This window comes from Globicephala melas, chromosome 1 (genome assembly GCF_963455315.2).
Source record: "Globicephala melas chromosome 1, mGloMel1.2, whole genome shotgun sequence".
NCBI classification, from domain to species: domain Eukaryota; kingdom Metazoa; phylum Chordata; class Mammalia; order Artiodactyla; family Delphinidae; genus Globicephala; species Globicephala melas.
In genome coordinates this window covers 72,909,217-72,922,809 of record NC_083314.1, presented here as the reverse complement: position 1 = coordinate 72,922,809, position 13,593 = coordinate 72,909,217, and positions in this window count along the sequence as shown.

The window sequence follows — 13,593 nt, the reverse complement described above, 5'->3', positions numbered from 1 at the left end:
TTTTTTTGTGATCTATATAAAGCTAATCTCATCAAGCCAGAAAGGGCCCTGCATACTGAGGTTCAGTGAAATAAATGTTTGTTACCTGGGCAATAAGACTGTCTTGATCTAAGTATGGGGCCATCTCCTAAGGCCGAGGGCTATGTGGCTGTGGATGGCATCATGCAGAGTAACTTATCACTATGGACTTCTAGAACATTTATTACCCAGGTTTTCCAGAAAACTTGTTTGAATGGAATAGCTTCACAGTCACACACCATAGAATCATATGTTTTCAATAGCCCTTGTCACACCCCATCAAGGTCCCGGCCACAGAACTATTTTTGACCTACTAAACAGTTCCAGCCTCTCACTGAATATTTGGCTGGATTAAACAACCCGAGAGGAATCCTCCCTGTTCCCCAGGATTATTTTGGTTACTACTCATGCTCAAGATCATTTTATGGCAAGCAACTCTTCCATAATGTGGTCCTTAACACAAAACGCTTTCCCAGACATTATCTCACTAGGTCCTCAGAACAATCCTAGGAAGGAGGCAGGAATAAGGCTCCCAAATCTACAGATAATAAGGTTAAGACAGAAAAGGGGTGAAGGCAGAATTGAACTTGTACCACCTAGCTGGCATTTTCTGTTTACCCAGAGTATATCACTACCCAAGGGCAATTCACAGTATGGATAGTAATGTACCAGAGAAATCAAGCTAAGCAAAATTCAAATTCCCCAGGACCTCAAACTTCCCAAATAAAGCAAAACCTCATCCCTGAACCTTTTTCAAAAGAGAAGAATCCTCTATGGAACAGCCACCTGGGATCCTCATTCTAGCCAATGCAGACCCCCAAAGGAAGAGCATTTCCAGCAGCAGTTCAAGCTGTAGAGTCTTATTCACATAGAACCAGTTAAGAGTTTAGGGAACATGAGTATCCACTTTCTCCAGTGTTAAATCAAATCAGAGAAAAGCATTTGGAACTTCACAAGCAAACCTGGCCCGTACTTAAAGAGGTTAGGTCCAGTGCTAAGTGCTGGGAATACAATAGTGAATTATGCTAAATATAATATATGTAATATATAAAATGCATACTATAATATATAAAATATAATATATAACATATATTTGGCAGACTGATGACTGCTAAATGAAAATTTTAAACAGGTAATGAGAGCACAGAAGTAAGAAAACTTTAGTTCTAATTAATGTTTTTGAATCAGAAATACAGGAAGAAAAATTCAGGTTCTTGGCCAGTCACCCAGTTCACTTCTCCTTCATCATGTATCACACCCTATTAGCAGTAGAGAGTGAGACTATGTAGTAGAGAGATTTGAAGTCTCTACTGTGGCCAATAGCTCTTTTGCTTGTTAGAAAACCTCCAACATCTCAAGTTTTAACTTTGGTAAGAAACTAATTCCAACTCCAAGAAAAATAAATATTCTTTATCTCTTTACTTTCCCACCCCTATTGAGCAAATCCTATTTGCTTAGCCAAATCTACTTCTCTTGGGAGGAGAGTTCTCTTTTTGTGAATGCTGGGACCCCATGGTGAACTTTGGTTTGGAGCCCATTTGTACCAGTCACCCACTGCAGCTGCAACATGAGGAACAAGACTTGAAGTCAGTAGACTGATTTCAAGCCCTGGGTCTCTCACTTATTAGCTCTGTATTCTTGGTTGAGTCACTTCAATTTCCTCTCAATTCCACAAGGTCTTGTGAGTGAATCTTTAACCACCATCTCATTCAGGGAAGTGTGGGGAGATGCAAGGCCTTTAGGATGAAAGTAAAAATGAGATGAGATGAGATGGAGGGAATGCAGGAGAGAATACTGAAATAGACTGCTGACTCATTTCTCTAGCCTTTCACTTGGTTGTTAACTTTTTTTTTAATTGAAGTACACTTGACATGTTATATCGGCTTCAGGTGTACAACGTAGTGGTTCAACATTTATATACATTATGAAATAATCTCCACAATAAGTTTAACAACCATCTGTCATCATATAAAGTTATTACAATATTGTTGACTGTATTCCCTATGCTGTACATAACATCTCCATGACTTATTTATTGTATGACTGAAGTTTATACCTCTTAATCCACTTCACCTATTTTGTCCATTCCCCTACCCCCATTCCCCTTGCCAACCACCAAGTTTTGTTTTCTGTAACTATGAATCTGTTTCTGTTTTGTTTGTTTACTTGTTTTGTTTTTTAGATTCCATATATAAGTGAAATAGTAAAGTATTTGTTTTTCTTGGCCTGACTTATTTCACTTAACATAGTACCTTCTATGCCCATTTATGTTGTTGCAAATGGCATATTTCATTTTTTTCATGACTAATATTCCGTGTGTGTGTGTTTGTGTGTGTGTGTGTGTGCGTGTATCACCTCCTCTTTATACTTTTGTCTGTCAGTGGGCACTTAGGTTGCTTCCATATCTTGGTTATTGTAAAATTATGCTGCAGTAAAAAAAGGGGTGCATATACCTCCTCAAATTAGTGTTCTCATTTTCTTTAGATAGATACCCAGGAGTGGAATTGCTGGATCATATAATAAATGTATCTTTAATTTTTTAAGGAATCTCCATACCATTTTCCATAGTGGATGCAATTTACATTTCCACCAAGTGTATAAGGTTTCCCTTTTCTCAGCAACCTCGCCAACACTTATTTACTATCTTTTTTTTATAGTAGCCATTCTGACAGGCGTGAAGTGATATCTCATTGTGGTTTTGATTTGCATTTCCTGATAACCAGTGTTACTGAGCATCTTTTCATGTGGTCTGTTGGCTATCTGTGTCTCTTCTTTGGAAAAATGTCTATTCAGGTCCTCTATTCATTTTTTAATCAGACTGCTTGTTTTTTTGTATTGAGTTGAATGAGTTCTTTGTACATTTTGGATATTAACCCCTTACCAGATATATCATTTGCAAATATTTTTACCCATTCAGTAGGTTGCCTTAATGTTTTGTTTATGGCTTCCATCACTGTGCAAAAGCTTTTTAGTTTGATATAGTCCCATTTGTTTATATTTAATTTTGTTGTTCTTGCCTGAGGAGACAGATCCAAAAATATACTGCTAAGACCAATGTCAAAGGGATTTTACTGCCTATGTTTTCTTCTAGGAGTTTTATGGTTTCTGGTCTTACATTTAAATCTGTTATCCATTTTGAGTTTATATTTGTATACAGTATAAGAAAGTGATCCAATTTCATTCTTTTGCATGAAGCTGCCCAGTTTTCCCAACACCATTATTGAAGAGGTTGCCTTTTTCTCACTTTATATTCTTACCTCATTTGTCATAGATTGACCACATAAGCATTGGTTTATTTCTTGGCTCTCTATTCTGTTCCATTGATCTATGTGTCTGTTTTTATGCCAGTACTACACTATTCTGATTACTATAGCTTTACAGTGTAGTTTGAAATCGAGAAGCATGATACCTCCAGGTTTGTTCTTTTTCAAGATTTTTTTGACTATCTGCAATCTTTTGTGTTTCCATACAAATTTTAGGATTATTTGTTATACTTCTGTGAAAAATGCTATTGGTATTTTGCTAGGGATTGCATTGAATCTGTAGACTGCTTTTGGTAGTATGGTACTTTTGACAAAATTATTCTTTCAATCCATAAACACATTATATCTTTCCATTTATTTGTACCATCTTCTATTTCTTTCATCAATGTCCTATAGTTTTCAGAGTACAGGTCTTTCACCTCCTTGGTTAAATTTATTCCTAGGTATTTTATTCTTTTCAATGCAATTGTAAATGGGTTTTCTTAATTTCACTTCCTGATAGTTCAATATTAGTGGATAGAAACACAACAGATTTCTGTATATTTGTATACTGCAACTATACTGAATTCATTTATTAGTTCAAATAGCATTTTGGTTCAGTCTTTAGGTTTTTCTATTTATAGTATCATGTCATCTGCAAACAATGACAGTTTTAATTTTTCTTCTCCAATTTAGGTTCCTTTTATTCCTTTTTCTTGTCTGATTACTGTGGCTAGGACTTCCAATACTATATATATCAGATAAAAGTGGTGAGGTCTTCCCTGGTGGTGCAGTGGTTGAGAGTCCGCCTGCTGATGCAGGGGACGCGGGTTCGTGCTCCGGTCTGGGAAGATCCCACATGCCACGGAGTGGCTGGGCCCGTGAGCCATGGCTGCTGAGCCTGCGCGTCCGGAGCCTGTGCTCCGCAACAGGAGAGGCCACAACAGTGAGAGGCCCACGTACCACACACACACACGAAAAAAATGGTGAGATAGGTCATCCTTGCTTTGTTTCTGATATTTGAGGAACTGATTTCAGCTTTTCACCATTGAGTGTGATGTTGGCTGTGGGTTTGTCATATATGGCTTTTATTATGTTAAGGTATGTTCTCTCTACGCCCACTTTGTTGAGAGTTTTTGTCATAAATGGATGTTGAATTTTGTCAAGTGCTTTTTCTGCACCTCCTGAGATGATCATATTATTTTTGTCCTTTGTTTTGTTAATGTGTTGTACACATTGATTGATTTATGGATGTTAAGCTATACTTGCATCCCTGAAATGAATCCCACTTGATCATGGTATATGATGCTTTTAATGTATTGTTAAATTAGATTTGCTAATATTGTGCTGAGAATTTTTGCATCTAAGTTCATCAGGGATATTGGCCTGTAATTTTCCTTTTTTTGATGACTTTGTCTGGTTTTAGAAGTAGGGTAATGCTAGCCTAGTAAAATGAGTTTGAAAGTATTGCTTCCTCTTCAATTTTCTAGAATAATTTGAAAAAGATCGGTATTAACTCTAGAATTTGGTAGAATTCAATTGTGAGGTCATTGGGACATGGACTTTTCGTTTCTGGGAGTTTTTTGATTAACAATTTAATTTCATTACTATTTATCAGTCTATTAAGATTTTCTATTTCTTCATGATTCAGTCTTGAGAAATTATATATTTGTTGGAATTTACCCATTTCTTCTAGGTTGTCTAATTTGTTGGCATATAATTGTTCATAATATTCTCATGATGCTTTGTATTTCCTTCATGTCAGTTGTAATTTCTCCTCTTTCATTTCTGATTTTATTTATTTGAGCTCTCTTTTCTTCTTGATGAGTCTGGCGAAAGGTATGTTGATTTAATTTATCTTTTCAAAGAACCAACTCTTAGTCTCATTGACTTTTTTCTATTGTCTTTTTAGGCTCTGTCATATTTATTTCCACTCTGATCTTTATTATTTCCTTCCTTTTATTAACTGTGGACTTTGCTTGTTCTTTTTTCTCTGGTTCCTTTATGTGTAAAATTAGATTGTTATATTTGAGATTTTTCTCATCTCATAATGGAGACCTGTATCATTATAAACTTCCATCTTAGAACTGAGTTTGCCACATCCCATAGATTTTGGAAAGTTGTGCTTCCATTTTCATTGGTCTCAGGTAATTTTTACTTGGTTCTGTTTTTCAGAGTTTTTTTTGTAGTTGATTTCTAGTCTCATGCTTGTAGTCAAAAGATGCTTGATATGATTTCCAACCTTCATTACATTTACTGAGACTTGTTCTGTGGCCTAGTGTGTGATCTATCTTGGAGAATGTTTCATGTGCATTTGAAAAAAAGGTGCATTCTTCTATTTTTGGATGGAATGCTTTGTATATATCTATTAAGTTCATCTTATATAATGTGTTGTCTAAGTCCAATGTTTCCTTATAGATTTTCTGTCTGAATAATCTATCCATTGATGTAAGTGAGGTGTTAAAGTCCCCTACTATTATTGTGTTAATGTCTATTTCTCTCTTTATGTCTGTTAATATTTGCTTTATGTATTTAGGTGCTGTAATGTTGGGCACATAGATATTTATATGTTATAACCTCTTGTTGGATTGATCCTCTTATTTATCTATTTTTTATTTTTGGCTAAGTTGGATCTTCACTGCTGTGCAAGGCTTTCTCTAGTTGTGGCAAGCAGGGGCTACTCTTCATTGCAGTGTGCAGGCTTCTCATTGCAGTAGCTTATCTTGTTGCAGAGCATGGGCTCTAGGTGTGCAGGCTTCAGTAGTTGTGGCATGTGGGCTGTAGAACACAGACTGTAGTTGTGGTGCATGAGCTTAGTTGCTCCATTGCATATGGGATCTTCCCAGACCAGGCATCAAACCTGTGTCCCCTGATTTGGCAGGCAGATTCTTAACCACTGCACCACCAGGGAAGTCCCAGATTCATCCTTTTATAATTATGTAATGCTCTTCTTTGTCTCTTGTTACAGTTTTTGTTTTAAAGTTTATTTAGTCTGATATAAATATTGCTACTCCAGCTTTCTGTTTCCATTTACATAAAATATCTTTTTATATCCCTTCACTTTCAGTCTGTTAGTGTCTTTAGGTCTAAAATGAGTCTCTTGTAGGCAGCATATAGATGGGTCTTTTTTTTATCCACACAGCCATCCCATGTCTTTTGATTGACACATTTAGTCTATTTACATTTAAAATAATTATTGTTAGTATGTGCTTATTGACATTTTGTTCATTGTTTTCTAGTTGTTTTGTACTTCTCTGTTTCTTTATTCTTCTCTTGATCTCTTCCCTTGTAATTTGATGACTATCTTTAGCTTTATGTTTGATTTCCTTTCTTTTTTTGTGTATATACTAAAATATATGGTTTGTGGTTATCATGAGGTTCATATATAACAACCTACACATATAGCTGTCTATTTTAAGTTAATGATCTCTTAAGTTCAAATACATTCTAAAAGCCCTACCTTTTCCCTCCCCTCCACCATCACATTTTATGTTCTTGAGTTCAGATTTTATATCTTTTAGTTTTGCGTATCCCTTAACTACTTATTGTACATATAGGTTATTTTACTACTTTTACCTGTTAACCTTCATATTACCTTTGTAAGTAGTTGGTTCATCATATTTACCATATGTTTGCCTTTACCAGTGAGACTTTTTCTTTCATAATTTTATTTCTAGTTGTGTCCCTTGGGTGTTTTTCACTACTTTGTCTTTCAGATCACTGATCTGTTCTTCTAGATCATCTAATATACTGTTGATTCCCTCTAGTGTATTTTTCAATTCAGTAATTGTGTTCTTCTGCTCTGATTGGTTCCCTTTTATATTTTCTTTTTGTTGAAGTTCTCACTGTGTTCATCGATTTTTCTCCCCAGTTTTGTGAGCAACTTTATGATCATTATCTTGAACTCTTCATTGGGTAGATTGCTTATCTCTATTTTGTTAAGTTCTTTTTCTGAGGTCTTGTCTTGTTCTTTCATTTGGAACATCCTCCTCTATCTTCTCATTTTGCCCAATTCTCTATGTTTATTTCTTTGCATTACATCCATTACCTCTCCTGATCTTAGAGAAGTGGACTTATGTAGGAGATCTTCTACAGAGCCCAGGAGCACAGACCCCCTGCTACCAAAGCTGGATGCAGCAGGGGTGTTCCCTACATGGGCAGCATACGCTTTTCCGGTGTGGCAGGGCTGACTGTTGCAGACACGTTAGTATGCAGGGTTGGCCCCCAGCTCATCTGACTGCAAGATCCTGCCTCATGTAGTTGATGTGGGCATGCTGGTGGGTGAGGCATGTCCCCAGTATGGCTGGTTGTGAGGCCCAGTAGCATGCTACTGCAGCACATGCACTGGTGGACAGGGAAGGACCCTGGTGTGAGTGGCTGTGTGGCACAGCAGCATGCAACAGCAGCAGGCTCACTAGTGGCCGGCATTAGCCCCTGACATGGCTACCTGTGAGGGATGGCCATGTGCAACTGCTGCCCATGTGCATGACTGGTCATGTTGTTGTTTGTGTTCTATTAGTGCAGTTCTCTGGTGGATGGGGCAGGCCCCCAGTGCAGTTGGCAGCAAGGCCCAGCATCACCTGACTACCACAGGCATGCTGGTGGGTGGGGCAGGCCCCCAGTGTTAATAGGCTAGAGGGAGAATTCCAAAATGGTACCTGTCAGTGCCAATGTCATCATGGTAGAATGAGATCACAAAAATGGCTGATGTCAGCAACTCAGTCATCAGTGGTAGTCCCAGCTGCTTCTTGTTTCTCTGGGAGGCTCTCCAAGATCAGTTAGTGGGCCTGATCCCACTACCTTTCAAACTGCTGCCTTTGTGCTAGGACTCAGAGCAAGTGAGGTTTTGCATGCATTGTTAAGAGTGGAGTCTTAAATTCCTACAGCTCTCCTGAACATAAGCCCTGCAGTTTTTCAAAGCCAGGTATTTTGGGGCTTGTCTTCCTGGTCCTTGACACCTGGGCTGGGGATCCCAATGTAAGGACTGGACTACTTGCTCCTTGGGGAGGGCCACCATGGTTTTGATTTTCCCCCTATTTGTGGATCACCACATTGGGAGTGTGGGTGCTAACTAGACCTTTTCTCTGTGCCTCCTGTTTTGTTGCAGCTCCTTCTTTATATCTTTAGTTGTGAAAAAATCTTTTCTGCTAGTCTTCAGATCACTCTTAGAGATAGTTGCTCTTTAAGTAGTTATAATTTTGGTATGCCCATGGGAGGAGGTGAACTCAGGATCTTCCTACTCTGCCACCTTGATCCAGAGCCCCTGTAACTTCTTGATTTAGTATATTTATAATACAGAACAATGTAGACTCTAGGATTTTTCTTACTGGGGAAGTCTAACTAAAGTTCTTATTTCTAATCAAACTAGGAATGAATGGATACTAGTGTTTACTCCATACAAATTTCTTTAATCAGAGGAAAATGAACTTGGAAGTTGTCACTCCATCCTTATAGCAATAAAAGCTGGACAAACTGAAAGTCAAGAACTTTTCTTGGACGTACCAGAGAACTAAGGTTGTAGGTCAAACTGCCACCTGGATATCTAGACAGATGACTACATCCAGAGAGACACAGTTGAAATATTCTTATCTGATGCAGGAACCACTAAAGCCATAAATCAGAATTCTTAAATGGTAATTTCAGTGAATTGCTGCAGGCTGAATATAGACTAACTTGAAAGTGAACAGCTCCTGGGAGTTGCAATCTTAGGGGAGCCCCCACATTTTCATGCATCTTGCCTTCAGGAACCCTACCAGATTCTCATAGTGAAGATTCAAGAATGATCCCTTCATGGCTCTAGCAGGGGGAAGGAAAGAGTAATTACTGTAAAATATATTCAGATCCTTCTCCATAACAAAGACCTACAATATCAGGGAAAACAACCTTGCTAGAGCCTTATCACAGGTTCTGGAAGGAAATTCCTCCATCCAATCAACTCCAGCCCTTACTGTGTCAATGAAGTGGGTGGGGCAGGGAACAAAGTTAACAGAGGTCAGGAATTCAAGGAAATATATAGGGAATTCCACAGATGGGGAAGAGAGTGAGGACCTGGAGAAAATACTGGAGAAACACAGGTGAAGGTCATGACCCTGAAACACTGGCCCACTTAAAGATTGAAATTGAACAGGAAGATAATAGAATAACCTTTTCCCTACACCTTACCACCATACCAACAGGGGTTCAGTGAAATAACAGTGAATTACAACAGAGAGGGCTGCAAGACACAGACTATACAAAGAGAGAAAACAACAAGGACACTAGAGGAATTTGAAGTCCCTGGCCAGATTAACATAAATCCTCCCTTTAAAACATTAAAGTCCTATTTATATCACTTCCTGTTACTCAGTATAACACGACTAGCTTATAACAAAAAATTACCAAGTCAATCTGAAAGAAAAGAAAAACAGTCTGAAAAGATGAATCAAGCATCAGAATCAGATTCAGATATATCAGAGATTTGGAATTATCAGAGAATTTAAATAACTATGGGAATTTAAAATATATGTTAAGGGCTCTAAAGGGAAAAGTAGACAGTATGCAAAAACAGATGGTTAATGTGAGCAGAGAGAAAGTCTACAAAAGGATAAAAATAAATCCTATAAATCAAAAACAAGGTAATAGAAATGAAGAATACCTCCCATGTGCTTATGATTAGACTGCACACCACCAAGGAAAGGATTAGTGAGTTTGAAAATTTGTCAATAGAAACCTCCCAACCTGAAATGTAAACAGAAAAGAAAGGAAAAAAAAAACATAACATCAAAGAACTGTGGGATATACAAAAAAAATATAACATATTTGTAACTGGAATAACAGGAGGAGAAGGAAGACTACAACAGAAGATACCCTTGAAGTAATATTGCCTGAGAACTTTCCAAAATTGATAACAGGCATCAAACTACAGATCCAGGAATCTCAGAGAACACCAAACAGGATAAATACGACCCCTCCCCCAAATAAAAACAAACAAACAAACAAACAAAACACTTAGGGATATTATATTCCAACTACAGAAAACCAAGGACAAACAAAAAATCTTGAAAGAAGTCAGAGGGAAAAACAAACACCTTACCTATAGAAGAACGAGGATAAGGATTAATACAAATTTCTTGTCAGAAATCATATAAGCAAGAAGAAGGTAGAGTAAAATATTTAGTGTTCAAAGGAAAAAGCCATCCACTTAGATATTTACATAGAGCAAAATTATTCTTCAAAGAGAAATATCCATCCACTTAGATATTTATACAGAGCAAAATTATTCTTCAAAAGTGAAAGAGAAATGAAGACTTTCTCAAACAAAAACTGAGAGAATTCATTGCCATCAGACCTGCCCTTTAAGAAATGTTAGAAGAAGTTCTTCCTGAGGAAGAAAAATGATATAGATAAGCATAAAGGATCAACATAAACAAAGGAAGAGTATAGAGAATAAATAAAAGTACATAAAATATAATACTTTATTTTCTTATTCTTAGTTGATCTAAAAGATAACTACTTGTTTAAAGCAAAAACAGTAGCAATTAGTGGAATGAATGAAAGGAATGTCACAAGGGACAGAAGGGAGGAACTGGTAATACTCTGCATAACATGTGAAGCAATACAGTGTTATTTGAAGATGGAGTTAGATCAGTTAAAAGTGTATACATAATATAAATCCCAGGGTAACTATTAAAAATGTTTTCAGAAGAAAAATTGGTATGTTAAGAGAAGAGACAAAATTGAATCACATAAAATGCTCAATTAAAATCACAGAACACCAAAAAGAGGGAAAAAAGAAACAAAGAATAAATATAATGAATAGAAAATAGTTACAAACATGGTAGATATTAACCCAAAAATATCAATTCACTTTAATTGTTTAAATACATCAAATAAAAGATAGATCATCAGAGTGGATTTAAAAAATAGGACAAATCTATAGGTTGTTTACAAGAAAGCCATTCAAATAGCTTAAGGAGATAAAGAAAAAGATATGACAGGCTAACACTAATCAAGAGAAAGATGCAGAAACTGTATTAATTTCAGACAAAGTAGAATTCAGAACTAGGAAGTTTATCTAGAATAAAGGGTATTACATAATAATAAAGAGATATATTCTACAAGAAGACATAGCAATATTAAATGTGTATGTACCTAATAAAAGGGCATAAAAATATCAATACATGAGGAAAAACTTAGAAAAGAGAAAGAGACGAATCTATACTATTATAGTTGAACATTTTACCTTTCTGTCAATAATTGATAGACTAAGCAGGCAAGACATTATTAAGGTACAGAGGAACTAAACAGAACTATCCATCAATTTTATCTTAATAGTTGACATTTATAGGATTGACATTTATAGAATTCTCAATCTAAGAACAGTGAAATACAAACTCTTCTTAAGCTCACATGTAATATTCACCAAGACAGACCACATTCTGGGCCATAAAACACAAGTTAACTAATTTGAAAGAACAGAAATCACACTAAGTATATTCTCAGACCAAAATGGAATTAAACCAGAAATCAACAACAGAAGAATAGCTGGAAAATTCCCAAGTACCCCAAAGATTTCAAAATTTCTAAATAGCTCATGAGTCAAAGAAGAAGTCTAAAGAGAAATTTTGAAAATATATTTTGAAATTAATAAAAATAAAAGTTATCAAGATTTGTGGGTTGCAGAGAAAGCAATGCTTAGAAGGAAATTATAGAATTAAATTCATACATTAGAAAAGAAGAAAAAATAAACATCAATAACATAAGTCTTGTCTTAGTAAACTAGAAAAAGAAAAGCAAATTAATCCTAACACAGGCAGAAGAAATAATATTAGAGCAGAAAGCAATAAAATTGAAAACAGAAAAATAATAGAGAAAATCAACAAAGCCAAAGCTGGTTATTTGGAAAGATCAATAAAATTGATAAACCTATGGCCAAGCCAACCAAGAAAAGAGAAAAGACACACATTAACAATATCAAATGAGGGTGGGGTCATAACTACTGACCCACTGATATTAAAAGAATTATAAAGGAATATGAAAAACTCTTTGTCCAGAAATTTGATAACTTGGATGAAATAGGTCAATTCCTTGAAAGACACAAAGTACTACAACCCATGTGAGAAGAAATAAAGTGAATAGCCTTATATATGTTAAAGAAATGAATTAATAATTAATTGCTTTCCAAAAATTAAAGTGCCAGGCTCAGATGGTTTCACGGATAAATTCTACCACATAATTAAGGAAGAAATAATACCAATTTTCCACAATCTCTTCTAGGAAGCAGAGGCAGAGAGAACACCTCCTAAGTAATTCTACGAGGCTAGTATTACCCTAATACCAAAACCAGATACAGACATCAAAAACAAAAAGAAAAAGAAAGGAAAAGTAAACAGCTGACTAATACTTCTCATCAATATTAATGAAAAAATCTTCAACAAATACGAGCAAGCTGAATCCAACAATGTATGAAATAAAGTATACATCATGACCAACTGTGACTTATTCCAGGTATTCAAGGCCAGTTCAAGATTTGAAAATCAATCAACATAATCCACCAAATTAGGGGGCTAAGAAAGAAATTATATGATATCAATTGATACAGAAAAAGCATTTAACAAAAGTCAATATCCATTCCTGAAGTAAAACTCTCAGCAAAAGAGGAACTGACAGAGGAAATTTCTCAGTTTGATAAAGGACATTTTTAATAACTTACAGCTAACTTCATACTTAATAATGAGATATTGGATGCTAGCCTCCTAGATCAAGAACAAGACAAGGATGACCCCTCTTGTCACCCATATTCAATGTCATATTAGAAGTCCTACCTTGTGCAATAAGACACAAAAAAGAAATAAAAGGTATACACATGGGCAGGAAGAAATAATACTCTCTTTATTCACAATTGACATGATTGTTTATTTAGAAAACCCCAAAGGATCTACAGAATTCTTCCTGAACTAATGAGTATGGTGATATCATAGAATAAAAGGTCAATATACAAAAGTCAGTTGTTTTCTTATAAAGCACCAATGAAAAATCAAAATCTAAAAAAAAAATTTACAAAAATGTCAAAAATAATAAAATACATATAAATCCAACAAAAATCTATAGGATCTTTATGTGAAGACTATAAAACACTGATAAGAGAAATCAAAATGATCTAAACAGACAAAGACTATGTTCCTGGATTAAAAGACTTATTAAGATGTTGGTTCTTTCCAACTTGATCTACAGCTTCACACAATCCAAAGCAAAATCTCAGTAAGCTATTTTATAAATAACAAACTGATTCTAAAGTTTACATGGAAATGTAAAATATATAGACAACACAATACAGAAGAAAAAACTTGAACTG